Source organism: Humulus lupulus, chromosome 8, assembly GCF_963169125.1.
Source record: "Humulus lupulus chromosome 8, drHumLupu1.1, whole genome shotgun sequence".
Taxonomy (NCBI): Eukaryota; Viridiplantae; Streptophyta; class Magnoliopsida; order Rosales; family Cannabaceae; genus Humulus; species Humulus lupulus.
This window is the reverse complement of record NC_084800.1, coordinates 116,696,124-116,722,670: the sequence shown is the minus strand read 5'-3', so window position 1 is coordinate 116,722,670 and position 26,547 is coordinate 116,696,124. Positions and strand designations below refer to the sequence as shown.

The window sequence follows — 26,547 nt, the reverse complement described above, 5'->3', positions numbered from 1 at the left end:
ATCAAATAATAATATCAAGATTTCCAAAAAGATGCATACAAAATATCCTCTCCTGGACATGGAAATCAGATATCAATAGCAGATAGTAATACTGAGAAATATAGATTTATTGCCTGATATGAAACAAGAGATTTATTTTCAATTTTTCATTGATATATAATGTATGGCTGATGTTACATGTATATATCCATGTATATTATATAGATCAAATGGTACCTAAAAAAAAAATCAAGTGCTCCATTTCTGCAATTGTTTCAGTTCTTAATTTGTTTGGTTACTGCCCACTCTTGTTATTATACGTTAGGTACTTCATTTATTCTTTACTTATTCTGTTCTTTTTTTTCTTTTGGATTAGTATTAGTTTTGGATTTGGAGTATAACATTTTTCAAATATTTTCAGAGCAGTGGAATATCAAAATTATATGCAAGGTTCAACTTCTACATATAACAAGTTTTCCAGCAATTATTTTCTAGCCAAATGAAAAGTTGCCATGAATGTTGATTTCTTACAAAAATACAAACAACAAAGAAATGAAACCCAACTTTTCATTATCCTCATTCTCAGGACAACCAATGAGAGCAAGAAAAATTATAATTATAAAATCAAGAACATAAACAAAAAGTGAAAAAAGAACAAGAAAATCAAAGCCAGTAATTCCCTTTGCTCTGTCTAAAAACAAAACAAACATATAATTGATGCTTTCCAGCCACAACAATAGTTCAGTACATTTGGCTGAAATTTAAAGTTATGAAAGGATTACTGATAATAGCACCAAACCACTTCAAACTTCATTAAAACCAGCAGTAAAAGATAATTCCTTGGTGAGATCAAACAACTTAAGATAATTCAGAAGTGGGTTCTTAGTTTTATGCTGTGATCAGATTTCAAAAATCCTACATCATTATCCATTGTCAAAACCAAGAACCATGAGTCTCCAGCAATTAAAAGAGAGACTTCATCCTCGAAATCCTCTAAAGGTACAGAACAAGGTAGCATCATAAGCCTATTAATGTGAGAAATTTTAAAGTGCCAAGTTAACACGCTACCATGCTCTCAACTTGACATAAAAATAAGCTCACAAAAAATCACAATAAAATCCAAACTGCAAGCATTGCACACAACAAGCATAAGCATGATTCAAGTTAGATCTGAAAGAATAGAATCATTTTTTGATCAATAGATAATTGAGATAATTATATGTAACTAAATACTTGGTAACATTTATAGAGGGTTTAAGGTGATAAAAATAATTTCAAAGCAATTAATGATCCGGATTTAAGACATCTCTCACATTTAATAGCAGTGAGAATAGAAATTATTTAGTCAAAACTATGAAGAGAAGATAGCGTAAAAGTGAATTACAAGTCCAGGAGACTAGATGATTTCTTAAGAGAACACACAATGAGCACCTTCATTCCTATGAGGTGTTTATCAAAATTAATAGCTACTGAAATAAAATGCAATTTAAACATTCTTCCACATACTTTATAATATAGTTTTCCTTGACCATATTAAAGTAGAGCAGACCATATTAAAGTAGAGCATAATCATTTTAGCCACTTTAGACAAAAAAAAATCACCACATTCAACAACATACTACTAACACAACAAGAAATCAAGTAAGCATGGCACAAAAACTTGACTTAAGTCATATCATTATACATTATGAAGCAAACATCTAACCAGGTTGTAAGCAAAGACATGTCAACCAAATATTATGCTCGATGCAGTCTTAAAGCTTTCTAATGCAATGAAATTCCAACCAACAAACTAAACTACCAATTCCCAAGATCAAGTTACTAACAATTGATTAATACATAAAGTGATGCAACAACTACAGTATATTTTATCTTTTTCATTCTTGCTAAAATAAAATTTTATTTTTGACCAAGGAAAACAAGCTCCAAAAATTCAATAACAACAAAAATAGAAGTAGAAACTCTTCAGTTAGGTAAAATCAAGAAAATTAAAGGAGAAACTATATAATGAAAAGTAAAATCATGTTAATTTCAAGGAGAAACTATACATGACCCTGAAATTTTCATAGTATTAAAACAAAAGTGACCTTCCAATTTGAAATTCAAGTTATAAATGCTAACCCAAATGCTGAAAAACAAAATCATATTTACAAATTAAAAAAATAAGGCTTGCTCTCTAATAAAATATCAATTCTATTCATACTAGTCTCAAGAATTACATGCTATAAAGTCTATTGTTTACTTGGTAAATTATTTTATTTTGAAAAATAGACCAATCATAAACTAAGCAGAGTGATAGAAGTCAAAGATAAATTAAAGCATAGTATTTACATCAAGTAATATTTGATAGAAATTGTTCTTTTGTGCTGTTTAGATCAGAAAGCTAATAGCCCAAAAGATAGCATTGTGTTAAACCATCAAAAAAACACAAAAGAGAAACAATAAGCTAAGAGATGAACGAAGAGAAAATTCCACTGCCAAACAGAGTATCCGCTATCGCTGAATTCCAAGACCACTAACAATAGAGGTACAAAACTAAAAATTAGCTTATAGGAAAAAAAATCAAAAATAGAATAGAGCTTCTTCTATTTTTGTAAGCAATTAGTAGATTGAAGCAAACAAGGTTAAAAAATAGATCCCACTTTTTAATTATCTTTCATTCCAATACAAAATAGCAAATTAAACTCATAGACATGCTTCAACCATTATCAAATATAACCATTAGAAATAAGTAAGCAATCCAATTCACCAACATGCATTACAGTAGTCATTATGTATAGTAAGTACGCATATGAAACCATTAATATGTTTACCAGAAAAGCTCTAGTATGCTTTAAAATAAGTTCTACAAGAAAATAATATAATATCAAGATCCTTAAAAGAAACTAGAAGGCAACATAGAGATAGATGAAGTGAACCAGCAACAAAGTTTCAGTAGTCCATATAATATATTCAAGAATTTCATTCTCTGCATTTCATGAAATCACCACAAGGATTTAAATTAAAATGTATAAAAACTCAATGGGTAGGACATTAAAAAATCTTTAGGTACAAGAAAACTTGATAAATAATTAACACAGAAAAAAGACCTTACCTTCAGCACATAGTAGGATCAAAACATTATAGTAAGCAATATAGAATGCTATTTATAAGAGTTTGAAAATCCCATAGTTCATGCTTCATCATAAATTTTATGTCTTTTATTGTTTTAATTAAGAAAAAGGAATTCAAATATTGTATGCATACCTGTAAAATCCAGCCACCACCCGCAAAACCATAAACAGAGTCAGCTCTAACTAAATCCCGAGAAGACCAATGACTGCCGGAGTATATAGCAAAAATGCAGAAGACATTCCTCCCACCACCATCTATGAAAAAAAAAACAATAGTCAAAATGAGAAAAATATGCAATCTTCGGATCAGACCCAAAAAAGAAAATTTCTGAGATTTTCAAAAGTTCAGCATACCATGGTACGGGCAGCATATGCAAAATCCGAAGCACCATAATGGAGACCATCAAAAACATAAGCTAGTGCGTTCAGAGGTTGACTAGCACTGACAAACTGTAATTGTTTTAGAGAGCGTCATTATGAAGTCTATACATGGCCACTTACCCAAAGGCAAATGAAAAGCAATTAGACTTATGAACAACAAATATACACATACCAATACTCCAGTACCAACAATTGCTAGTACTTCAGCATCCTTGGTGAACAGAGTAGCTAATGAACCAAAAGATAGACCCAAAATTGCAAACAAGGCAAGACCTGTGAGAAATCCTACCTGATAGACAGTTAGATTAAAATGTATAAAAACTCAATGGGTAGGACATTAAAAAATCTTTAGGTACAAGAAAACTCGATAAATAATTAACACAGAAAAAAAGACCTTACCTTCAGCACATAGTGAGCAATTTCCTTCACTGTCTTATAGTCACCTTTAGACATATAACTTGCAGTCAAAGCCTACAAGTAAACAACTCATAAATCAACAGAGACAAATCATGTCCACACGCTAACTATGCAAAGAGAAATTTCAACAGATTTAAAACTAAAGTATCCCTCTATTATTGACCAGTATGAGCAAAAAAAAAAAAACAATAATAATAAGCAGAACTTTGCCAAAACTAGTGGTCCAAAACAAGGGCAACTTTAGTAGGATCAAAACATTATAGCAAGCAATATAAGTCAAAGAAAGAGATAATACATGTGCAGATGCACCCAGGGCATCAACCAGAAGCGAAACAGCCAACCATACTTGTATGCATATCTGATGAGCAACCATTGCAACCGGGCCTTGACAAGCAGCCATTGATGTCCCCAAAGTCATGGTTGTTAGAACAACAAGAGTTCTTCCAAGAAGAAAACCACCTATAACATCCCAAAATATATGAAAGAATCAAATAAAAATATAACACCTTAGTTATAACAGGCAAAGAAAAAGGTCAACATGTCTAAAACAGAGAAACAGGTAATATTTTTGCTAAAGAAAAGTAAACTAAAAAACAGAACATACTATATATCAACTGACTGGTTATGCTTCAGTCAAATTGTAAGACAAGAAAGCATCTTCATACAAAAGAGGGAAGTTCAATAACATAAGGATTATGTTTATTTTTTAATATTTTAAGAAAAAAATAAAAAACAAAACCAAATTTACCAGATTTTATGTATCCTCCAAATTGTAATGATCCCATCTTTGGAGGCAGTAGTATTGCTCTCTTATTTAGAAACCATAGTGTTATCCCCACAAATTGGAGATCAATGACGTGGCAATAAAGGTGACAAGTGGCAGTGCATGGTCAGTAAAAGACAGATTAATAGTCAATAAATACATTGACTCCTCAGAGTTGTGATAAAGTGACCTGGTAGATTGGTGAAGAGTTTGGACTGCTTGAAAGATGTCATAACCAAGCCAAGTGCATCCTAGGAGATCCCAAGGGTGTGGTCTAAGGAGACCCCAAGGGGGTGGTCCTAGGAGAGCTAAGGAGAGTGCATCCTAGGAGATCCCAAGGGTGTGGTCCGAGGAGACCCCAAGGGGGTGGTCCTAGGAGAGGTAAGGAGAGTGCATCCTAGGATATCCCAAGGGTATGGTCCGAGGAGACCCCAAGGGGGTGGTCCTAGGAGAGCTAAGGAGAGTGCATCCTAGGAGATCCCAAGGATGTGGTCCGAGGAGAGCCCAAGGGACTTTGGTCCTAAGAGACCCCAAGAGAGTGGTCCTAGGAGACCCCAAGGATGTTGTCCTAGGAGAGCCCAAGAATTTGGTCTTTATGCATATGTCAAACCAGTGCATAGTTGTCCAAATAAAGAAATGGCATGCTAGAGGAGAGTGTCATGTTAGAGGAGAGAAGTGCATGTCCTACCAGCAAGTGTATGTCCGACCAGCATGTGTATGATTGACCAGAGTGGAGGTGAGGTGGATCAACTAGCTAGAGGAGGACTAAGTCAAGATTCCCAGAAACAGCTTCAACAAGATATGCGGGAATCTCTCATTCTTCCCACAAATGGGGGGTTTTGTTGCATTTTGAATGTTTTTTGTAATTTAAATGTAATAAATATAATAAAATATCCCGATTCTAAGAGATATCAGATGTATGGCCCTAAGCCTATAAATAGAGGGCTTATGGGATTAGAAACGGGCTTCTTCTTTCTGGACTTTTGGGAAATTTTGGGTCTAAGTATTCTAGAGAGAGAAAGTGCTGATATTTGAAAGAATTCTTGTATTTTTGCAATCTGTACTGAAGAAACTCAGTTGGCTCAGTCCATCTGATCTTGAGTACAGATCTATAATCACAACTCGTAATGGATTAGGCTATTACCAACTGATCGGGGCTGAACCACTATAAAAATCTTGTGTATTATTTACTTTTCTTGATTAAACTGTCTGTGTTATTTAAATTCTCTTGAAGGTTTGTCGTATTTGACGTTCTCACGTCGTTGGCTAAAAACACAGTCAACATTTTGGTGCTTTCATTGAAAGCCTGAAGAGAAGAACAGACGGTCCCTGAAGCAAGATGGCGCCTAAGAACACCAATGTAGTCTCCAAGAAGACAGGCTCCTCTAAAGAGCCTGCTAGATCAGAAGGTCCTTGCCCACAAGACCATGAGAATGAGCCTAGAGTCATGCTCGAGGACGTGACTCCAGGAGTTGAAGAGCTCCAAGAGGCCATGGGGGCCTTCCAGGAGGAGATGGTACAATTCCACGCCAGGCAGGAGGCGTTTGCTGAAGAGATGGCCAGGTAGAGAGCTGCGTTAGAGCAGCAAAGATGCGATATGGAGGCCAGGAGTGAGGAGCTCAGACAACAACAGGAGGAGGTCAACCGGAGACATCGTGAGGCAGCACTTGCTTTAGAGGCAGCTACCCAGTTGGCCCAGGCCAATGCCCAAGCTGCAGCACGAGGGGCAACCACCCCAGGAGCAAGGACCACAAAAGCTGGTCGTAAGAAAAATGATAGACCAAGGAGGAGTGGTAATAACCCACCTGGTGAGGAAGATGGAGTCCGATCGCACACTGCCTCAACACAAAGGGAGCACTCTAGGACCCCCTCCAAAAGCCACCGATCAGAAACTTCAAGATCTAGAAGTCACCGATCGGGTAGTAAGAAGACTCCACCTGGGCAGGAGCAAAATAAGGCTCCTAGGGAGAAGAGGACCTCACCGTTTAAAGATGGGCATGGTCGTGATGAGGCTGATAGTCATCCCACCGACCAGTTAAGGGAAAAGGAGGGCCACAACCCACAAAGAGGAGAAAACTGCCCAGAGCGCACCAAGAAGCCTCCACTGCACCCCGACTAGCAGCGTAGCAGGAGAGAGGAAGTCCTGCGTAGTAAGCCCTCTGGGAAATCGAAGAGTACGGTGTTCAATCGGGTAGGGGCGCATGCTTCTCAGAAGGATCTAAGGGATGTTATCACCAACAAGAGGAGGACCGTCCTGATCGAAGGGAAAAATCTGGACCGCCCTGCCAGTCAAGTAGAAATACTTAATGGTGGCGCGCCAGATGGAAATGCCCGACCAGGCGGTCAAGACCTTGGAACCTAATCAGTTGCACCAGCCATCCAAGCCTAGCTTGACATGCTAGCAGCTACAGTGCAAGGTTTGTCGAAATGACCTTCCGAGATAGATGCGATCAACCACCGGAGTGGCAGCCCATTTTGTGCTCGAATTAGAGCAGGCCAGCCACCAGCAAAGTACAAAGCACCGGTACTGCCAATTTATACAGAAAAGGCAGATCCCATCAGGCATGTTGGGAAGTTTGAGGACCAGATGGAACTGCTCGGAGTAAGTGATGACTATCGGTGTAGAGTCTTCCCTACCACCTTAACGGACACTGCCCAGGAGTGGTATTGGAAGTTTAAGCCAAACTCCATTACCTCTTGGGAGGCATTCAGGAATGAGTTTTGTAGACAATTCAGCACTGCCCAGACTCCACCAGTTTATGCCAACGGCTTGGCAGATATCAAACAAGTAAAAGATGAGTCTCTAAAGAACTATATACAGAGATTCATGAGAGAAGCCAATAGAGCAACTGCTGTGGGAGACGAGGGGAAGATGGTTGCCATATCTGCTGGGATAATTTATCGGAGTCCTCTATGGGACAGCATCCATCGCCATCCAATCTCAACACTTCAACAATTTCTTGACCGGGCGGACAAATATATGAAATTGGATGATGCAATAGAAAAATGGGAGAATGGCATAAACAATCCTGGCAGATAAACTGACTCTCTTAGTGATGGTGGAAAGAAGCGTGGAAATAATGGGTTTGACCACCATGAGGAAAAAAAAGCAAAGTTGAGTTCAAGTGAAAAACCAACCAAGTATGAGCCTCAATTCACTAACTACACCACTCTCTCAACTAGCCGAGCAGAGATATATCTTGCTAGTCATGAGGAGGTTCCCTACAAGAAACCTCCACCCATCAGGAGAGAGATGAGGAAGAGAGACATGAACAAGTTTTTTCGCTTCCATGAAGATTATGGTCACGACACGAATGAATGCAACCACCTCAAGGACGAGATAGAATTTCTTCTCCGGTCGGGCAAGTTGAGGAAGTACCGAGCAGAGACACCCCAAGGAGAAGGAGGTAGCAGCAACTCTGGTCTCAAGCGACAAAGATCTCCACCCTTGCAGCCTGGACCTGTGGACTTTACCTTAGACACTATATGTGGAGGTCCACACTTGGCTGAGGAGAGCAACGAAGCAAAGGAGAAGTAGGCTGAGCAGGAGTGCCAGGATCAGGAATCACTGGAGTGGCATGCACATGGAGCACCGAAGGATATATATTATTTTTAAATACTGATTTCAGAGTGGTAGCTTGATTTTGAGTTATTAGACTTGTTATTTAAGTTTGGTGTATGAGCTGGTTATTTGCTAACCAGTCATTTTATTTTTGAACAATTTTTGGTTGTTTAAGACTCGTTATTAGACATGTTTTGTCCTTTTTAATTTACGAGTAATAAAAGAGACTATGCGCAGCGTGGTCGATTCTTGCTACAAATATGCATGTGTGTTAGTTATCCGAGCAGTGTTCAACTGGTCGGTAAAATCGGGCAGTGTTCAACTGGTCGATATGTTCAAGCAGTGTTCAACTGCTAGAATATTTTTCATATATTCTATGTGTTTCACGAGTAATTAACTGCTCGAACAGATTCGGTCAAGTAGCAAGTGACTAAGGATCTTTCAACCCTCAATCACCTGGGGGCACATGGGGTATACTGGTATATAATTTAACATAGGCAATAAGAGCACGAGTTAATATATCTGTTTTTAGGCTGATTTGTAAATTTTCGAAGTCCAAAAAGGCCATTAAGCTAACTTGTTTTACAAAGCTTGAGTAACTTGGAATTTATTTCTAAAAAAATTCAAGTTAGGAGCACATATTCGTGTGATAATAAGCATGCTCATAAATTGTTAGAGCAATAAGAGTGTGAGAAAGTATACTTAGCATGGACTTATGAAATGTCTAGAATTTCTAAGTTAGAAAACTAAGTACTCATGCGAAAATATGAGGCACACACCAGAGTGACTTTACTCTTCACAAAAAAATTATAACTTTTTAAGTCTAGAGGAGACTTAGAATGTTTTAAGTTAACAAAGAGAAGTAAAGTATAAATGCCAACAGGTACAAGTTTAGCTGATCAGGTGCAAAGTTTTCTTGCCCAGGAGAGCAGATAAAACTTCTCTGGTCGGCTAAGCATGTATCATCGATCAACTTCCCTGGAGTGAATCCAACAAATGCTTAAGAATGCCTAAGGTTACTTAAAGTATTTGAAAAATGTGGTGTCGAGCATGCACCTTGAGATATCCGATCGGATGCATGTTGATCTGAGGAGCATCTCGCCTATGTCCAAGGATCTAGGCTCAGAAATTTGGTGCCTAAGGTGCTACATCCGACCAAGAGGAGCCAAGAGGTGCTTAGCATCCGAGCGGTGTGTCTAGTGCCTACAGTGTACGGGTCCTGTAACGCCCTGGCTACCCCAGAACAGTTATGGTGAACGGTGGACCGGAAATTTGACTCGTTACCTGAGTCCTTTGGTCAAAAACGTGCTCTAAGTGTAATTAACAGGTTAAGGTATAACGCCAATAAAAAGGAAATGGAGATTTTTATTAGAAACTGCTCTACAGAGCTAAACAAAACGTTTACAAGTTGTTCTCAGTACAAAATGGTCACTAGTGTTTGAAATTTACAATCCTGCCGACCTAAGCGGCAAAAATAGGGTAAACCCCCTAGTTCCTCTGAGAACTCCTTGGCCGTGGTGGTCAAGCGGCCGCATATGTACACATCACCACATCAGCTCTCCACTCAAGGCTAGGTGAGCTTTTCTTTCCCTTTACCTGCACCACATAGCACCCATGAGCCAAAGCCCAGCAAGAAAACATAACACTTTTCATAAACATTATCAAATGATTATCATTATAATCACACTGAACGTAAAGCTTTTCAACAAGTGAGTGAACATCACATAATCTTAGCGGGGGAGAGTGGCTGCTAGGTAAGCCACTAGCCTCCAAGCGCTTATTTCATTCATCGACCCTCGGGGTCGGTCTGGCATTAATGCTCTTTGAGCCATTCAATGCTAATGGTCGATTAGATCTAATCTCCGTTGGATTGCGTGATCCACGCTTAGGCCGTTCTGACTAATGAGTCAGTGCTTTGTGACCAGTGTTCAGTATCACTGCCGAACTTGACTAGTAAGTCACAGCTTCACAGCTGATACTAACACCTTTGCCAATTCTGACTATCAAGTCAGTGCAACGTGACCAGTGCCCAGTACCACTGCCGAACCTGACTAATAAATCACGGCTTCACAGTTGATACTAGCACCTTTGCCAAACCTGACTAATAAGTCAGTGCTATTCACAAGTGAACAACATATGCTAAGCATTCCATATTCAATCCATGTCCATATTACTCAATCAACATGCCTTACAAACATCCATGCATGTCTCACTTGGGGTGCAGTTTTCTTACCTCCGGTTCGAGCTAGAATGAATTAAAGAATGACCCTGAGAACGATCGACCTTTTGGTCCTTTAGCGGTTACCTGATCATAACCAAATTAGGGGATGGCATCAATAAAATGAATAATAAAAGGTTCCCAAACCAAAACCTAACCTCTGGGACCTCAAACACTACTCAACCGGGTAGTAGGTTCAATCCCGAGGCCTTCGGTTTGAATCCCCATGCTAAAAACACCTTTTTGGCTAAATTGACCTTAAGGGCCGCGGCCCTCCCCTGCTGCGCCGCGCTTCGCCCTTCAGACAGAAGGGGCCTCCCCTGCCAGATGCCAAGGGCCGCGGCGCACCACAACTGCGCCGCAGCACCCATCCCAGAATGGCCAAAATGGCAGCACGCAAACTAAAACTTTCCCCTGTATTTTCCTCCCAAACCAGCCCTTCAAATCAGTTCAAAACCTCCTCCAAACACACAATTAAACCCCTAAACAACACTCATAACTCTCCCTCATCATAACCCAAGACAAACCCTAACTAAAACCTCCATCAATTCCAACAATCCTCCACAAAACACAAGCTGAAAACTATCTTTAAAACAGGGCAAAACCAGAAAAATAATGGTCAAAGCTTACCTCAAACTTGGTATTGAACCCTCTCCAATGGCTGAACTAACTCCACAACCTTAGCGCCTTGATTTCCTAGCTTAGTTCCACACTTGAGCTCAAAATTCCAAAGAAGAGAAACTATAGAGATGAATGTACGGGAAGGAGAGACTCTAACTCTGTTTTTGTTCTGTTTTACTCTACAGCCTTCCAAGCTCATATATATCCAAGCCAAAAGACCTTTATACCCCTAGGTCTTTAAAAGTTTCTAAAACCTTTTCAAGGGTAATTTTGGCACTTTCCATTAATCCCGTTAATGATATTTAACGCTTCCCAATTCCCGCTAATCTCAAAATTCTCAAACACCAATAATTCACCTCCCGTTACCCTTTAATTCCCGGTAACACTCTAATCATTAAAACTCCCCGAGACTCACCCCGAGCCCCGAGCTTAAGCCTGTTATGACCAAACTGACATTAAGAATTCCTTGATCGTCTCATGCAAATGGCTCGAACAAACCCACATTATGATGTGGTCTCAAATTATATCACCAACATGCGAACAAATAACCAATTTACCCTCAACGGGCCAAATTACCATCACACCCCTGTAATAAGAAATATGGACTCGCATGCATGAATTTCACATCATATCATAATATAATCAACATATACATGCATTTATCAATTAATAACATAATTAAGCAAGTATGGCCCTCCCGGCATACTGTTCACGCCGTTAAACACAACAGAGAATTCGGGGCATTACAACTATCCCCTCCTTACTGAAATTTCGTCCCCGAAATTTACCTGAACAGCTCGGGATACTAATTCTGCATATCTGACTCCAGCTCCCAGGTCGCCTCCTCGACCTTGCTGTTCCTCCACAATACCTTAACCAAAGGTATTGTCTTATTCCTGAGGACCTTGTCCTTTCTATCAAGTATCTGAACTGGCTGCTCCTCAAAGGAGAGATCTGGCTCAAGCTCCAGATCCTCATAAGTCAGAATATGGCCCACATCAGATACATACCTCCAAAGAGCTGATACATGAAACACATTATGCACGACAGACAACGCCGGAGGCAAAGCCAATCTGTAAGCCACCTGTCCAATCCTCTCCAGGATCTCAAATGGACCTACAAATCTAGGACTCAGCTTGCCTTTCTTCCCAAACCTTCTCACCCCTTTCCATGGTGAGACCCTGAGGAAAACATAGTCTCCTACCTGGAACTCCACGTTCCTGCGCTTGGGATCTGCATAACTCTTCTGTCTACTCTGAGAAGCAAGCATTCTAGCTCTAATCTTCTCAATAGCCTCACTGGTCCTTTGAACTGCATCAGGACCTAAGTACCTCCTTTCTCCTGTCTCATCCCAATGAATGGGAGATCTGCACTTCCTACCATATAGCATCTCATAAGGTGCTACTCCAATGGTAGACTGGTAACTGTTGTTGTAAGAGAATTCTATCAAAGGCAGATACTTACTCCAACACCCACTGAAATCCAGTATACACGCTCTCAGCATGTCTTCCAAAATCTGGATCGTCCTCTCAGATTGCCCATCTGTCTGAGGATGATAAGCTGTACTGAACTTCAATTTTGTCCCCATGGCTTTCTGCAAACTCCCCCAGAACTTGGAAGTAAAAGTGGGGTCCCGATCTGACACGATCGACCTAGGTGCACCATGGAGCCGTACAATCTCTCTCACATAGAGATCTGTATACTGATCAACTGTATATGTAGTCCTCACTGGCAAGAAGTGAGCTGATTTGGTGTAGCGATCCACTATCACCCAAATGGAATCATGCTGACTAGTAGTCCTGGGTAAGCCCACCACAAAGTCCATTGTGATGTCTTCCCACTTCCACTTTGGAAAATCCAGAGGCTGCAGTGTCCTTGCCGGCCTCTGATGCTCAGCCTTGACCTGCTGACATGTCAAGCACTTAGCCACATACTTTACTACATCTCTCTTCATCCCCGGCCACCAATATAGCGATCTCACATCCTAGTACATCTTCATGGTGCCTGGATGCAAAGAGTAAGGTGTAGTATGAGATTCATCTAGAATCTCTCGCCTCAATGCAGTGTCTAACGGAACACATATCCACCCCTTGTATCTCAACAAGCCTACCTCAGACATTGTATAATCTCTGGATGCTCCAACCAGAACATCCTCCCTAATCTTGATCAGCGGTGGATCACTCAACTGACCCTCTTTGATTCTCTTCAACAGTGTAGACTGTAGCGTAATGTTAGCCAACTGGCCCACCAGCAACTCTATACCAGCTCTAGTCATATCATCTGCTAACTCTCTGGCTATCAGCCTCATACCATGAATCTGCCCCGGACCCTTCCGGCTCAAAGCATCAGCTACCACGTTGGCTTTCCCTGGGTGATACAAGATCTCACAATCATAGTCTTTCACTAACTCCAGCCAACGCCTTTGCCTCATATTCAGATCTTTCTAGGTGAAGAAGTAATTCAGGCTCTTGTGGTCTGTATAAATCTCACACTTCTCTCCATAGAGATAGTGCCTCCATATCTTTAAAGCAAAAACCACCGTCGCCAACTCCAGATCATGAGTAGGGTATTTCTTCTCATACTCCTTTAACTGACGAGAAGCATAGGTAATAACCTTCTCTGATTGCATCAAAACACAGCCCAAACCCGGATGAGAAGCATCATAGTAAACCACAAACTTCTCCTGATCTGTCGGAAGACTCAGAATCGGAGCTGTAATCAACCTCTGCTTCAGTTCCTGGAAGCTGTTCTCACACTTATCTGACCACACAAATTTCTGGCTCTTGCGTGTCAGCTCATTCAAAGCACTAGCAATCTTTGAGAACCCTTCCACGAACTGCCTGTAGTAACCTTCCAATCCAAGGAAACTCCTAACCTCAGAAGCATTCTTTGGCCTTGGCCAATCTCTGACCGCTTCGATCTTTGCTGGATCTACCTTAATCCCCTCCTTACTGACAATGTGTTTAAAAAAGGATACCTGAGACAACCAGAACTCACACTTCTTGAACTTAGCAAATAATCTGTGTTCTCTTAGTCTCTGTAGAACCAACCTCAGATGCTGCTCATGCTCTGACTCAGTCTGAGAATATACCAGAATATCATCGATGAAGACGATCATAAACTGGTCTAAGTAATCCTTGAACACTCTGTTCATCATATCCATGAAAGCAGCTGGGGCATTAGTCAACCCAAATGACATAACTAAAAACTCATAATGCCCATACCTGGTACGAAAAGCAGTCTTCGGTATGTCTCCCTCCTTGACCCTCAACTGATGATAACTAGAACGAAGGTCGATCTTAGAGAATACCTTCATACTTTGCAACTGTTCGAACAGATCATCTATCCTTGGAAAAGGATACTTATTCTTAATTGTCAACTTATTCAGTTCCCTGTAATCTATACACATTCTCAGAAAACCATCTTTCTTCTTCACAAACAGAACTGGCGCACCACAGGGTGAGAAACTAGGTCTGATGAAACCCATATCTAGCAGCTCTTGCAACTGCACTTTCAATTCTTTCAACTCAACTGGGGCCATTCTGTATGGTGCTCTAGACACTGGCTCCGTCCCTGGTGCCAGTTCTATAACGAACTCAATCTCTCTGTGTGGTGGCAATCCTGGCAAATCTTTTGGAAACACATCCAGAAACTCACAAACAAGTCTAGTATCCTCTGGTCTCACTGGCATGACCTGAGTGGTGTCAACCACACTGGCTAAGAATCCAATGCATCCTCTCTACAAAAGATCCCTGGCCCTCAACACAGAAATCATAGGAACACGAGGTCCATGCACAGTGCCAACAAACACAAAAGGATCCTCACCTTCAGGCTCAAAGGTGACCATCTTCCTTCTGCAGTCAATAGTTGCCCCATACTTTGCCAACCAATCCATACCCAGTATCATATCAAAGTTAGTCATAACTAACTCTATCAAGTCCACTGACAACTCTCTGCCCTCAACTGTCACTGGCAAAGATCTGACCCATCTTCTGGACACCACTATCTCTCCAGTGGGTAACAAAGTACCAAACCCCACAGCATAGAAATCACAAGGTCTACACAACCTATCAATAATGCTACTAGCAACAAAGGAATGTGTAGCACCAGAATCAATTAACACACGATAAGGGGTTCCTGCACTAAGAAGCTGACCTGTAACAACTGAGGGGGAAGCCTCAACTTCTGCTTGAGTCAACGTGAACACTCGAGCTGGGGCCGAGATGTCCACCTTTCTGAGTTCCTCTTTCCCTATCTGAGGGCAATCCTTCTTAAGGTGACCCACTATTCCACACAAATAGCAGGCCTTTGCTCTACACTCCCCCAAATGGCGCCTCTTGCACCTAGGGCATTCAGGACGAGCCTTCCAGGCTTCATTGCTCCCAGGACGACCTATTGTAATACCACGAGGTCTCCTGTCAGGACCTGGAACTGGGAAGGTATCAGGAACCTTCCTCTTCTGATCACTGGGGCCAACACCCCTACCAGAACCAACAAATGGAGGACTTGGCCTCCTGAAATCCCTTCTGGCTACATTGTCACGCCAAATCTTAATCTCTGCACTCTCAGCTATGAGTGCCTTCTCCACCACCTGTGCATAAGTAGTGACTCCTGCCACAGTGGTGATACAAACGTCATGAGCTAACCTAGGCTGTAGCCCCTGGAGGAATCTCTCTCTCCTGGTCCCATCAGTGGGCACCAGCTCTTTGGAAAACTTTGCCAAATGGTCAAACTTTAAGGCATATTCAGTAACTGATAAGCTTCCCTGAAATAGCCTCATAAACTCATCGGCCTTCGCCGCTCTTATAGTGTTTACCGAGTTTTTCGGAAACGAATAACTAACAGAATAATAAAAAGATAAGAACTGTAGAAATGCTGAAATGTAACTAAACAAACAGTGTTTTTACGTGGTTCAGGCGTTAACAAGCCCTAGTCCACGAGTCGATGTTATTATACTTGGAAAAGGTTACAGTAAGATGGCTGGTACACAAGAACTTCACACACTCACAGTGTTTCTCTCGGGTTCTCTTGAAGAAGATGAAGCTAGAGAGATTTTTGTAGAGTTTTTGCTATATGATTTGTTTGTCCCTCTTCTTGTAAAATGAAGGGGTCTTTATAGCTAGGGTTTTGGATTAGGGTTTTTCTCTACGTACATGAGTCTTAATTACACCAGCCATAAATAGGGATACAATTACTGTAGTAGCATGGCTACAAGACTCTATGTGGGTATATTTACGTGAAAATATGGGGAACACACAAAGTCAGCCGTCTTTTCCAAGTTGTCAGCGGAACAGTAGGCGAAAAGGTACCCTTAGGCATGCTGGGATGTGTGCGGCTTTGACCTGACGGGCATGTCAGGCGGGATCCTGTGTCAGGCGGATATCATTCCAAATATGCCTCCTTCAGGACTCGACCGTTTGGCTTTGTTCCGTGCGAGGCACGGAACTGCTTCCGCGGAGACCACTCGAAGAGCTTCTCCTGGAAGGAGCTTCCCCGAAGGATACCCCTTCGGGAGTTCGGAAGAGTTGACTAGTTTCCGTATTGTGTTTGCTTGGAAGAGTAATCCGGACACTAAACGGGAGAGGCGAAGCCTTTCTGTTCATCCGCGAGCTCTGGTCACCTACCGTGAAAGACATCGATAATTCTGCTTCCCCGAGGTCATCAATCTAAACGCTATCCGGAAATCTGGATAACATTTACCCCCCAAGGTCACGGAGCTTTGAGAGATCCGAGAGCTTGTACAATCGGTTTCTTAGATTAGGCGAGGGGGCACCTTCTGTGTTCCCGGAAGGGTTCCTTTTTCCTGCCTGAGTGTTAGTATGAAAAAGAAAGGGAATTTCTTCTGTTTGAGATCAAGTACTCAAGTGCGGCAAGGACCACGTGTCATTCTGGGAATGGTTCTGCGACCAAGACGTGTGCGTGAGGCGACTGGTTGAGTATGCGTGCGTCAGTCATCTGACTAATGATTTGACGGTTTTTAATGTTACTCCGGGCCCGAGGTGGTGTAATGATGGGAAATAAATACTTTATTCCCATCCAAGGAGTCATAAATAGGATCGTCGCTTCCTCTCCAGCCGTTGGATCTGATGCACACGGAATGGGAAGATCGGGACCGTCCACTTGAGGAATTCGAAACGGCTTCTTCCCTGCTATAAAAATGAGGGAAAGGACCTTTCTTCCTCTTTACGCTTTCAGATTCTCCATCTTTAGGATTTTCAGATTTCCAAACCTTCGAACTCTCAGGCTTCCCAGCTTACGTTCCCCCGAACTTGCCATTTCTTTTGGTAAGTATCTGGAAACTTTTCTTTTTGATTTGGCAGTGGGTTTATTCCCCGAAGTTCCTGGTTTGAATCGCCGTTCGTCTTTGCAGCTTTTACTTCTCGCGATCGTGCTGTGCAGTGATCCAGTTACTCCTTCAACCTCCAACTACCCGAATATCAGTAAGTATTTCTACTTTGCTCTTTCCTCCCAAACCTTAGGTTGTTGGTAGTTGTTAGAGTAGAGGTTTCTGCCATTATTGCTTATGTGCATGTGTGAATAGGGCTTTGGTAGGCATGTGATTGATTGTGAGTCGATAAGTAGCCTTTTCTGCATGCTTTGGCGATTTGCGTTTGGAAAGTCGTCCCTTGTTTTGCTGTTTTAGGGCATAAGCATGAACGCCTTTAGGGTGTCTTTCTCTGGAAAAACACTTCTTTTGGTGGGCTTAGGCTCGGGGTCTGAGTCTGGTTCCTTGTTGCCCTTCGGGTGGCATGGTGCCAATCCCTCGGTAAGCTCGGTGGGAGCCTCTCCAAGCAGTTTTCGGGGAGGGTCTCCCCGACGCCTTTGATACCACTAGGGTATGACAAGGGTGCTGACTGCTTAGAGTGTTTTCTTCTTTCTTTTCTTTTGTCCAGTGACGAACATCTCAAAGAAACAACTCCTTGCTGTGGGGGAGGCTGATTCTGCCCAAGAGAAGGGCTCTCCTGTCGCTGGTGGAAAGGGGAAAGGAAAGGCGAAAGTGGTCGCGGCTAGCCCACCAACCTCCAATAGTTCCATCTGGGAGATGGACCAAAAGCCGAACCTTTTCAGGAATTATGGCATGCTGGAGCTGTATTCCTCTGAGGCAGGCCTGAAGAACATCCCAGGTCTGATGTGGCACCGTCTGTCGGTGCTGGGCGAGTCAGCTAGCCAGAGTCACGAGGGCTTTGGTGCCTGGAGCTGGGCACACATAGTGTGTGGGGCGCACTTGCCCCTAAGGAGTTACTTCGCCAATTTCTGTGTGAAGGCGGGGATTGCCCCCTTCCAGTTGATTCCTCCCAGCTACAAGCTCTTAGCAGGGTGGTCCATCTTTTGCAAGTCCCGGAGACTGGAAGCTCCTACCCCGGAGGAGGTGCTGTACTTTTACGGGTTGAAGTCTCAGCCTATGAGGGGTCATTCAGACAAGGTGGGGTTTTACAGGCTGGAAAGGCACCCGGACGTGATGTGCCCCACTTGTCATACTGCGAGGGTTCCAGACCTCCGGGAATACTGGTTCCTGACGACTGGCTTCCCGCTGAAGAGGGTGCCAGCCCTATCTTTGGACTTCAAAATCCCTGGTAAGTGCTCCTTCCTCTCTTTTTCAACTTTGTTTCTTTGCGTTTGATTTGCCTTTTGGGAGGATCTCTAACGCTTGTATTTGATTTTTGCAGAAGTCATTCCGCGGACACCTCGCTGCGCGGAGATGATAAGGAGGTCCAAGTTCTACGAAGGGCTTTCTGAGGAAGAGTTGAAAGTGGAGGGACTTGTGACCTCCGAATCATTGAGGGAGTATGGGTTACTTGCCTCCTTCCAAAACATCGAGCTAGTGAGTGGCAGGGGGCAAACTCAGGTGTCAGCTGACATCCGGGAGCAGATTGCCCTGGAGCTGTCTAAGGTGATCACCCAAGCAGCCCGGGACGAAAATACTTTATCTCCTAGTTGGGCGGAGAGGTTCCCCGACCCCTAGCCGGAGGAAGAGGAGATCGAGGCTCGCCACGCCGCGGCTTACCCTAACGAAGGGGCTCCGGGGGCCAGTACCTCCGGGAGAGGTAAGACTAGTTTTCGATTGATCCACACCCCCAGCCTGTCTGAGGTTTCCCGGACCTCTCAGATGGGGTTTGATCCCCGTTTCCTTAGGCTAGATCCGCGTAGGATACCCTTCGACAGTTATTGCGATAGGGTAGATGAGCTCCTCTGGTGTTTGAGTGACTGTAGTCTGCCAGAAGGTGTCATCATGGTTGACCCTTCTTCTCTCAGCATGTCATTCCCGGACTTCAAGGAGTACGGGAGCTTCCTGGAGCAGGAAGCGATGTTTTGTTTTGCTCGGGGGAGGCCATCCACGTTTCTCGTGCATGGTCGTCCCTTTCAAACTTTTCTTTTTCTTGTTTCTTGTTCCCTGCTGGCGGGCTTGCTTGTGCTTTTATGTTGTTGATTGTCTTGTCTTCCGCTTATCTTCTTTCTCATTGCTTGTTGGTTCGTTAACCTTGCTTTGTACGTTTCTTGCAGAGTATCCTGAAGCCAAGATGTTGGGGAGGGTTACTTTGCTTATTAAGAAGGCTGCCACCAGCCAAGACCCGTCCACGGGGAAAGGACGGAAGACCAAGGCTGGTAGGGGAGGTAAAGCTGCCTCCCCCAAGAAGACAAGTGGCGAGGCGCAAGCGTCTCCAAGGGTAGAGAAGTCTCCTGCTGACGGGCCTTCCGAGACTATGATGGTCTCGAGTAGCAGCAGCGACGGGGAAGGGCTTGTGTTCCCCGTGAGGACAACTGGGGTGAGCAAGCGTCCCGGAGAAGATGCTGAGGGCGCTAAGAACAAACGCCTTAGACACTCTTCTCCCGGTCGAAGGCAACAACAACAGCAACGACAACAACCACAACTACAACAACAGCAGCAACAAGAACAAGAGAGACAATCACCAACGCCGCAGCAGCAGCGACAACAACATCCAAACCAGCAGCAGCAACAAGGGCAATTACTTCTGCTGCCGCAACAGACCGGGGCCTTAATACCCCGTCTGCCTCCTCCTCCGGCTCAAAGGGGGTCCACCCTTCCGGGGTCTCCTTCTTCTCAGACAACCAATCTTCCCCTGCCTGGCCTGAAGTTCCACTTTCCGCGGAAGCCAACCAGTTTCCCCGCTGCCCTCCTGGAGGGTGTAAGACGGGCCGATAGTTTTTTGAAGAGGCGGTTAGAGGCAGAGAAGGCTGTTACTCAGGGAAGGGCAGATAACTTGTCTGCCGTGAAGAAAGCTGAGCTGGCCGAGGGGGTGAGATCTCTTCACCCTGCCGGAGCGGTTTTGGATGGTCCAGCCTTGGAGAAGAGGCTGGTGCCTAGGCTCGGACATGCATTGGCGCCGTTCGGAGCTGAGATGATGGAGGACATGGCCCTGAGCTTATGCGAGCTCAATTCTGAGAAATGGGCCATCAGTAGCAGTAAGGATCCGTTGTTACTGACACACGCTGTGAAGCAGCAACTATCCGGGGTAAGCCGTCAGTTGTAATTTTTTGGGATCATCTGTCTTTTTGTCCGGCTTTAGCTCATTCTATTGTCTTTCCTTGCAGGCCTCTATGATCGCGGAACGCTCGTTCCGGGAGGTTGGTGCAGTTCTAGTTCAGCTGGAGGAGAGCCAGCTGGCTCGCCAGGCCTTGGAGGCGGAGAAGCAGAAACTGACCCAACAGGCCTTGGAGGCCTCGGAGAAGATTGATCAGGCCCGGCGCATGACTGAGGAAGAGGCGGACAAGAAATACCTTGCCAAATATCAAGAGTACCGGGCCAAGGCAGAGAATGAGTTTAGATAGCGGTCGGATGGGATGAAGGCCGAAAACTCCAAGCTCCGGGAAGAGCTGTCCCAAGCCAAGGTGGAGAAGGATACCCTGGAAGCTCGCTTGCAATCAAAAAATGATCTCCTCCTTAAGCGGCAAGAGGAATATTCCACTCTTCAGAGTAAGCTGCACGAGGAGGAGCAACTCCATAAGAGGAGCAGGGATCTCGTGTCTATGCTGCAGTTGGGGCTCGCCGAGAAGGATAAAGAGATCGGGGCCTTGCAATTCACTACCAGGGGGCATGTGACCGAGAAGCAATCCGTGCTGAACCAAAATAGGGAGCAGCGCAAGGAGATTGTTTCTCTTAAGGGGGAGCGGGATGCCTCCAAGGCCGAAATGGAAAAATTGAGGGCTCAACTAACTGTCGCGGAAGCACAGCTGGCAACTTCCGAGGCGGAGCGCTTGAAGGAGAAAGAGGATGCTGAGGTGATACTGAACAGGACGATTAATATATCGCATGTGGTCCTCATGCATCAACTCTGGAAAGTGAACCCGGAGGTATTAGGCTATCTGGGAGATGATGCCGAAGCCATGAGGGAGAAGCTACTCGTGTGGGATCAGGGCCCAGAGGCGTACGTCCAAACATACAACATTGACGAACGTGCTGAAGCTCCTGAGGCGGGAGATCCCGGAGAGGCGGGGACCTCCGAACCTTCTCATGACCAAGTTCCGCCTTCCAATGAGCCGACTCCGCCAGCCTCGGTTGAAACCGATGCCCCCGAAGCTGCGGTCGTGGAAGCTGTAGTTACCCCCAATGCTTGAAGGGGTTTTATCTTTAATTATTTTTCATTTTGATTTTTTCCTTGCGGACATTTTTGCCATAATCATAGCATTCTCCTTTCTTTTCTGCCGAGTTCTTTATTTATCTTTGCGCTTAGGGTAGACATTTATACGGTAGAAACTGTTGTAGGGGCGTATGGGGTTTTGGTTCCAACGGCCAAAACCTATGCACTTCCCACTTGAAGCTTTAACGGATGATGTCTTTTCCCACGTAGTTTCTAGGTTACGAAGGTTTCCTGGTTCCAACGGCCAGGGTCCTTTCACCGTATTTTAGCTTTCCTGAGGAAAATAGCCAATCCCGGGACTTGTAGTTACACTGTTCGCTGGGATTGCTAGGGTGAGTCGTTCCATTGTTTGGAACGGGAGTTCTTTTGGTGAGCGTCGCTAGACTTAAGGTTAGATCTTTGCGAAGCAAAACTAACTGTTGTTGCGAACCTCATGGTGGCTGACTTCAGGGATCTGGCATGGAGCCCTGCGAGGCAAGGCTCATTGCTGTCGAGGAAATCGCCACGCCCACCAGGTGTGATCCTGGAGCAGGGGCTTTGCGAAGCAAGGCCGGCTGTGAGTGGGGGATCGAGCATGTCTGCTTCTGGAGCTGAAACTTGCAATGGCCATGGAGCTTGCCATGCATTATTTTGTGAGATCCGGATTTGGAGCCTGCGAAGCAAGGCTTACAACGGTCGCGGATCTTGCCATCTTTCGCCTCGCGGGACTCGGAGCTGGAGCTTGCGAAGCAAAGCTCTACAGTGCTCGCGGATCTTGCCATCTTTCGCCTCACGGGACCCGGAGCTGGAGCTTGCGATGCAGAGCTTTACAGCGATCACGGGTCTTGCCATCTTTCGCCTTACGGGACCCGGAGCTGGAGCTTGCGAAGCAAAGCTCTACAGTGCTCGCGGATCTTGCCATCTTTCGCCTTGCGGGACCCGGAGCTGGAGCTTGCGAAGCAAAGCTCTACAGTGCTCGCGGATCTTGCCATCTTTCGCCTTGCGGGACCCGGAGCTGGAGCTTGCGAAGCAAAGCTCTACAGCGCTCGCGGATCTTGCCATCTTTTGCCTTCCCAGACCCGGAGCTGGAGCTTGCGAAGCAAAGCTCTACAGCGCTCGCGGAGAATTCTGCAAAGGACCTGTCAGGGAGTTGGGGGTGTTTTGGCGTAGCTCTATGAACGTGCCTCATCCCCCAGTCCCGTCCATCGCTGGGCTACACAGGAGATAATTTTCATGATACATAATGGCAGGCATTTCCATGGCAATTTTCATATAAGCACATAATGCACATAATGCACATATGACACGTAATGCAAGCATGTTCATGGCAACAAATAAACCTAAGCTTAACAATTTAAACATTTCAAACAATTTAAAAATTTCAAACACAATGCTAGCACATAAGTGGTGTTCTGTGTACGTTTTGTTCAAGGGGCGTATGGCTATGCCTTAGCCATGTATACCCCCCAAGTGAGCGTGGGGTCCGAACGTCTCCGGACCGCGTGGTCACTTGTTAAAACGGAGCTTTGAACACAGGGATAAAAAGTGCAGTAAAAGCGGAGTGAATCTCTCCGTGTTTCATTAAATTAGCCTGCTAGGCGTGAGTTTTACAACAGGGAGGATTATTTCCACATTTTTCACTTTTGCTAATTTCACCAAGGACTTCCGACTGGATGGTCCGGGGCCTACTGGTAGTAACGGCGGAGGTGCTCCGAGTTCCAGGCGCGCGGGACTTTAGATCCGTCGAGTCTCTTTAAGTGATACGTCCCATGGCTCACTTTTTCTTGGACTTCGTAGGGGCCTTCCCAGTTGGGTCCGAGGACTCCTACTCCCGGATCCTGCTTAGCAGGAAATACTCTCCGTAGGACAAGATCCCCAACTTCGAATGTACGGCTCTGGACTCTCGTGTTAAAGTGTCAGGCTATCTTGCCTTGGTACATTTTTAGTTGGACCTGCGACTGCTCCCGGAGCTCTTCGATCATGTCCAAGGACTCCTGGAGAAGGGCATGGTTCCGGGTAGAATCGTAGGTATCTTGCCTGTGAAACGGGATCATAGTTTCTACTGGGATGACGGCCTCGCAACCGAAGGTCATGGAATAAGGCGTGTGCCCCGTCGAAGTTCTCTCTGTTGTGCGATAGGCCCAAAGTACTCGCGGAAGTTCTTCCGGCCAGTGAGCCTTGCAGGCTTGGAGTTTTTTCTTCAACGTGGTCTTTAATATTTTGTTTACAGCTTCCACTTGCCCATTAGCCTGGGGTCTGGAGACTGCGGAAAAGCTTTTGATAATTCCATGCGAAGCACAGAAGTTCGTGAAGTGTTCACTGTTAAACTGCTTTCCGTTGTCGGACACAATTTTTCGTGGAAGCCCAAAACGACACACTATATTCCTGATGACAAAGTCCAGTGCTTTTTTAGATGTGACCGTGCTCATAGGTTCAGCTTCAGCCCATTTGGTGAAGTAGTCTACCGCGACTATGGCGTACTTCACTCCACCCTTTCCAGTTGGGAGGGAACCTACTAGGTCAATGCCCCAAACGGAGAACGGCCAGGGGCTGGTCATTAGGGTAATTTCTGTAGGCGGCGCTCGCGGAACCTTGGCGTACCTCTGGCACTGCTCACATTTCCTGACATAATCCACACAATCCTTCTTCATTGTGGGCCAGAAGTATCCTTGTCGAAGGATCTTTTTGGAGAGGCTCAGCTCGGAAGTATGATCGCCACAGAAGCCTCCGTGAATCTCATGGATGATGGTGCTGACTTCGGTTCTGGAAACACACCTAAGGAAGGGTATGGACAACCCCCTGCGGTAAAGCTTTCCATCCATAACCACGTATCGGGGAGCTTGATATTGGAGCTTCCTTGCGTCAGCTTTATAAGTGGGGAGCTCTTCGGTGGTGAGAAATCTGAGGATGGGTCTTATCCAGGAGTGGGAATGGTCCATGATGGTGTTTATCCTTCGTGTCTCAGTACTGGGGGCTTCTAAGTGCCCGATGGGGACTAAGCCATACTGTTCAATCTCCGGGTCCGTTGCAAGCTTGGCCAGCGTGTCCGCGAGTGAGTTCTGGTCGCGGGGGACCTGGCGGATTTGGTAGCCTTTGAAATGCTGCAGTAGGTCATGGGAGAGAGACACGTAGGCAGCCATCCTTTCGCCTTTCATCTGGTATTCCCCGGATATTTGGTTTACCACAAGTAGGGAGTCGCTGTATACTTCAATTTTTTGGGCTCCGACTTCTCTGGCCAGTCGTAACCCAGCTAACATGGCTTCGTGCTCTGCCTCGTTGTTGGATGCTGGGAACGCGAAATGGATGTCACTCTGGAGCTGATGCCCTTGGGGAGATATTAGGATGACCCCCGCCCCAGCTCCTTTTTCATTTGAGGCTCCGTCTACATAGACCTTCCAGGTGGGAAGTTCCGGGACAGGATCTTCTGGGAGGTCATTCATCCCCGAGCATTCCACAATAAAATTCGCGAGAGCTTGACCTTTTATTGAAACACGTGGTTGGTAGTGGACGTCGAACTGGCTCAGTTCCATGGCCCACTTAAGCAATCTGCCAGAAGACTCGGGCTTCTGCAGGACTTGTCGGAGAGGGTGGTTGGTGAGTACTTTGATGGTGTGCGCCTGGAAATATGGCCTCAGCTTCCGTGAAGCAATCAGCAAGCAGAGGGAGAGTTTCTCGATCATCGAATATCTGGACTCGGCGTCCAATAACCTCTTGCTTACGTAATACACAGGGAGCTGGATACGGCCATCTTCCCGGACGAGGGCGGCACTCACTGCGTGCTTAGTCACAGCTAAGTATAAGAACAACGCCTCTCCTTCGACAGGTTTGGACAGAATGGGAGCTCGGGTTAAATGTTCTTTGAGGTGTTGGAAGGCTGCTTCGCATTCGGGGGTCCACTCGAACTTCTTGTTTCCTCGCAACACATTGAAGAAGGGGATACACTTGTCAGTGGCCTTGGATACGAAGCGGCTGAGAGCAGCTATCCTTCCGGTAACGCTCTGGACATCCTTATGTTTCCGGGGGGAAGGCATGTCTATGAACGCCTTTATTTTCTCAGGGTTGGCTTCCACTCCGCGGGAGCTGACAATGAAACCGAGGAACTTCCCAGACGAAACCCCGAAAGTACATTTCTTTGGATTTAGTTTCATCCCGTACTTTCGGATCACGGCGAAAGCTTCCTCAAGGTCGTCACTGTGGTCCCCGGAGGTCTTGGACTTTACCAACATGTCGTCCACGTACACCTCCATGTTCCTCCCCAGTTGGTCCTTGAACATTCTGTTTACCAGACGCTGGTACGTCGCCCCAGCATTCTTCAAACCGAAAGGCATGACCACGTAACAGTAGACACCCTTGTCCGTGAGGAAGCTGGTGTGTTCCTGGTCCGCGACATGCATCTTGATCTGGTTGTATCCGGAGTACGCATCCATGAAGGATAAGAGTTCGTACCCGGATGTAGGGTCTACCATCTGATCGATTCGCGGGAGAGGGAAACAATCTTTCGGGCAGGCCTTGTTTAGGTCCGTGAAGTCAATGCACATTCTCCAGGACCCATCGGGTTTCGGGACCAGAACTGGGTTGGCCAACCACACGGGATAGTGCGACTCCTGGAGAAAGCCTATGGACATCAATTTGTCCACTTCAGCTTTGACGGCTTCGGCTCTCACTGGGTCCAGCGGCCTCCTCTTTTGGCGAATTGGAGTTGCAGATGGGTCTATGTTGAGTGCGTGGCACGCAACATTGGGATTAATCCCCGTCATATCAGCGTGGCACCATGCCAGGATATCCTGATTATCCTTCATAGTGGCCACGATCTTATCTCGAATGGCCGACGGCAGGTTTTTCCCCACCTGAATGACCTTGGTGGGTTCTCCCGGGTTGAGGATCACCTCTTCGACTTCCTCCATCGGCTCTATTGC

General features: G+C 45.0%; 1 pseudogene; it reads right to left on the bottom strand.

Annotated features, from left to right (window-relative positions):
• Nucleotides 1-847: 847 nt before the first annotated feature.
• The window catches only part of LOC133795979 (protein DETOXIFICATION 45, chloroplastic-like), a 35,644-nt pseudogene continuing 9,944 nt past the window's right edge, over nucleotides 848-26,547 (bottom strand).